Source organism: Mchenga conophoros, linkage group LG20, assembly GCF_057382185.1.
Source record: "Mchenga conophoros isolate Kocher_MC1m ecotype Shallow Benthic linkage group LG20, M_conophoros_male_GT1.1, whole genome shotgun sequence".
Classification (NCBI taxonomy): domain Eukaryota; kingdom Metazoa; phylum Chordata; class Actinopteri; order Cichliformes; family Cichlidae; genus Mchenga; species Mchenga conophoros.
This window is the reverse complement of record NC_140545.1, coordinates 33,480,754-33,485,665: the sequence shown is the minus strand read 5'-3', so window position 1 is coordinate 33,485,665 and position 4,912 is coordinate 33,480,754.

The window sequence follows — 4,912 nt, the reverse complement described above, 5'->3', positions numbered from 1 at the left end:
ATATGGTGGCTGGTTACTGTAGTTTGTGCCGGGTCGAGTCCTGTGGAGTGAGTCCGATTACAGCGGGACGTTTGATTTCTGCAGCAGCGTGAAGGAAACGGGTTCGCTGTTCTGGGCAGACTGGGTGGCGCCACCTACGCAGAGGCTTCGTCACAGCGCGAGGACTTTACAGAGCGAGGCACGTTTATTTTGTCCAGGACGAAGACATTCAGATTCCCAAAGAGAAAGGGTTATGAGAGAAATTGGGCTTCCTGACAGGATGTTTCAGGATGATCTAAAAAAAGGAAGATACTTTATAATTCTCACGGTTTTAATTACTCTTTTAGTTCACATAAGTTTGTTTTCTGTACCCTTCAGCTTGTTTTATTTATATTTTCATGAATAAATTTATTTTTAGAATCAATAACGACGCACACCATCCTGTTAATGGGTTAACACCTCGATTCCATTTTAAAGGTACTTTTTGTAGTTACCCTTTGCATAATTTAACTCAGGCTTGCACCACCAGGGGGCAGTGTTTTGACAGTGAGTGTGCTCTAAGATGCTTTTCTGTTTAACTTCTTCTAGTCTAGTAAAATTTATATTGAATTTTTAAATATAACCTGATGAATTCCAAAATAGGGTTAACTGTTCTTTTTGGAGTTACCGTTTAAAAATTTTATGAAACCTTTCATCACCAGGTAGGCAGCGTCTTACAGGTGAGATGCTTTCACAACCATAGTATATTTGTTTAAACATTGATCTTCTAAGCAAAAGATCCTTGGTGTGATTCGAGGAAGAGACACAAATCCCTTTGGGGTTGTGTCAGGAAGGTAAAACAGGCAGAGATAACTGCTGTGAATGAAGAAGTAGCTTATTTATGCGTTTTAACATTAAATTCTTTTTAGCCGCTCCTTTTTTTTAAGGAAGCTTTGCCCTTTTCTAGGCCACCTGTGTGAAGCAAATATGTTTCTATATATATATATATAACTTGCGTACTTACAGAAAAAAAAAGGCTACATTGCTGCACAATCTTGTGACATTACTCAAAAATACCACCTGTTCTTTACTTCAGTTGGTATCTCTTCATCCAAGTATAAAAGACTTTGGAAACATTCAAAAATTAACTAAACAGTAATTTTCTTCAAGTACCTTTAAACAAAGAGTACGGAGGCTTCAAACAAGCGGCAACCTCCAGGGCTAAAAAAAAAGACAAGCAAACATAGGTGAGCAAAAGTTAGCAGCTAAACTTACTGAAACGCAGTGAAGGCAACAACCTGCCCAAAAAAAAAAAAATGCAGTTCTATATTTTTCTTTTCATTCAAGCCTCTCTTATTACTGTTGTTTTTTAACATAATTTTGTCTCCTTTTATGTCCTGATTTTAAAGTTTTTGTTGCTTATTTTGCTGCTGTACTTTTCCTATTATATTTTCATGTCACAATTCAGAGCTGCACACTTAAAAATGAACTTCTTCCTAGTCCCCCTGGCCTTTTTTAACTTTTGCATTCAGATTGCTTTGTTCTTTTTAATGAGTTGGAATTTTACATCTGTGAGTTTTTATATCAACATGTCCAATACCCAAAGGTCTCCGAATGGATCCAAGCATGCTCATTATTAACCTTGATCATTTGGTTATGTTTTAAGGTGAGGAGGAGACTAAAACTTCAGAGTTAAGAGAAAAATGGAAGCGTTTGTGCTGCTCCTCAGCTGCTAATGCTCAATCAATAGTCAGGTCCCGATCAGATCACGCGTTTTACCCAAGTCTGATGTTTTGAATGCCTCCAGTAAACACAGACTGTACAAAAGAAGAGATCATAGTCAGTGCCGGTCTGCGAAGCCTTGGGTTTGGCATTGTGGTGCCAGAAGAGTCCAGATTCGGAAGAAGCTTATGTGCACTTATTTGGCGCCTTTCAACCTTAGCAGGTCTAGAAAACGGCTTACAATCTGCTTGTCATTCACACATTCACATACTCATCTACAAGGTGCTTGCCTGCCATCAAAACCAACTCTGGATTACAGTGTTTTTGCCAGGGATACGAGGCCTGGGATCAATTCACCAACCCTGAACCATGGCAGAAGGTCCAGGAAGGTGGGTGGTAGACTCGTGGCTGGTCAATGATACGGTAGCCACGAGCTAAAGCATTCCCTTCATACTATTTATTTATATGAGAGGGAAACCAATTTACAAAATCATGGTATGTTGAGGAAAACTTCAAAGTTGCAACTGAGAGCATAACCTCATCAGGAAAGTGCTTACTGAGGACATCAATGAAGTGAGAAGTAGGGTCACCTTCTCACTGGCCTCTAAACATTAGGACTTGGAGTTCTGGCCATTAGTAAGAACACAGATTTAAGGCACTTTCATAATGGTTCCACTTTTCAGACTGGGCAGCACCGTCCTTCTTTTATGCAGTCTGTGCTTGGAAAACGAGGCACCTGGTTCAGTTGTGACAGTAGAAAGTAAGGATGGAAAATTTGACTTTTTTCTATACTGCTAGGATCCTTCAAAAAGACTCCAGGGTCTAAATTAGGTTCCAGAGAACTTAAAAGGTCTCTGCTCATGGTGTAGTACTTTCTGAAAGTTAAGAAACTCTGGAGTGAGGCTCAGATTGCTTAACATTTGTGGTTGGCCAACCCCTGAGGGAATGCAACCAATCAGTCTTAGTCATCTGACAGTTATCTGTCCCGCATGTAAAAATCAGCACGCTTTCTTTAAGGTGAAACTGTCGGTAACGGTTTGTTTAAACAACACTGATGCCTGGTTCAATGGGGGCATCAGAGTAGTGTTCAAGCAACGTCATAAACAGAGGAAATAATGTATTTTTTGCTGCCAGAATCTGTGTGCGCGCCAGTAATGCAGGCTTCATCCTGCACAGTGATGGAAAAGGTTGAAAACTTTTTGATAAAGCTGTTCTTCTCTTTCACCTTGACCCCCAACCAATCACAGCTGTCCCTCCCTGAGCCTGGTTTCTGCTGGAGGTCTCTTCATATTAAAATTTAGTTTTTCTTCTTCCACAGCTGCTCATTTGAAGGGATCATCAAATCGTTGAGGTTCTCTTCGTAACATCTGCCTTACAATATAAAGTGCCTTAAGTGTTGCTACATAAATAAAACGGAACTGAACTGAAACTGAGATGTGAACGCAGCAGGGATGTAACCTTGTCATGACTTTTTTCACAGCTGCTGCCATGTCAGCGGACTAATCTGTCTTATCTTTGCAGAAAACCAGCAGTCTGAAGCAACATTTTACTTCCTTGAAAGAAGTTTATCTGAGCCTAAACCTTGTTCATGTTTACGGATTGTGAGTGTTCATATCATCAGATGTCTGAGTATGATCCTTACTGCAGACTCAATAAACAGCAGCAGAACTCAAAGGTTAAATTTCTCCAGAGAAGCTCAGACAGCCCAGCAGCTGTTTGATAAAAACATAGAGTAGCTGCTTTTCAGGGACATTGATAACTCAGAATGAGGTTGTTTTACTACTGTTGGAGAGTTAGAAATATATATTTGTTCAACACTTTTATCAGCAGGCTGCCTAGTGTTTGATTTTGCTATCACATCTCCTTATTAGGGCTTAGTCAGATCTATCTGAGCTTTTGGTAAAGCTGAGTTTCCCAGTTTTTCCAACATTTCTGTAAGTTAGAAACCGTTAAGTAGAGTAGCTCTGATGTGACATGCGCCCAGCATTTGGAAACATAGCCGTCTACTGATAACAAGACTGGCAGCACAAGAGTGTTAGGAAAAGAAATAAAGGAATAAATATAGAGTACCTCTGGAAATATAAGTTAAATAAATGCGGCTCTTATTTGTACCACATTTTTTCTCTTTGCTTCTGTTTTGCAGATCAAACGACCAGAGGTCATCCTGGACCTAACTTCACTAAGTTCAAGTCCCCCTAAGCGCCCTCTGAATCACTCTCAGAAATGAATTTGCAGACTTACAGCTAAGATTTCAGCTCAATGAACAGCTCTGCCCATCTTCGGCACAACTACACCCACGTGAAACTGAACCAGACCTCAGTCCAGGTTTTAGACGACAGTAAAACCTGGCAGGGTTGACCTCTGCGTAGGTGCGCTCTGGTTGAAGGCCTGCAGGGTCTCCGAGCGACATGCAGGCGGTTGATTGTACAAACTGGAGGAGTGCAAACTGTTCCAGATATTCAACACGAAGACACAATAAAAATAAGTAATTTCCCACTCTTTCATTAAGACTAAAAACTAAAATAAAGCTACTGTGAAAGTGGGTTTGGTTTGACATTAAAAGTGCTTCCTTTGGAAACAAAAGACTACGGAAAACAGATTCATCCTGGAAGAACAACTTGCTCTGTTGGACATACTTGGAAAAACCAATGAGGAGGCTTTTTTTTTTCGCCAAGCAACTGACTCTGCTAAGAGGAATCAAGAACTCCTCACACTGTTCAGACATTTTAGACGGTATTCAGAATGACTCAAAATCATGGCCGAGTACAGTCACGAATTGGGTATAAATACTCACAGATTAGATTCACTACTTGTAGGAGGCATTCTGAAAATGGATGGAAAACATTAGTGCCCCCTCTCCGTTTATTGTTAGCTTAATGGAAAATGGGGACGAAAACAAATGATGAGATTTCCGAGAAACCAGTTTAAGGTGCAAACCGCCGCCTCACATCATCTCTGAGGCTTTCAGTCGAGGACTAGTTTCAGTAAGGGACAGTCAGTCAACAGGAGGAGTTAAGAGCAGGTTAAAAGTCAGGGACTGTCAGTCAGCAGCACAGCGATGAGTAAGGGACTGTCAGTCAATAATATCAGACTTTAAAGCTGTATAACAGAGACAAAACAATAAACTATCAAAATACTAAATAAAAAAAACAGGTTATATTCCGGAAGCAACGTTTCGTTCAGAGTAATGTGTTGTTAAGCGTTGGTTTTTAGTTCCAAACTACTCCCCCCC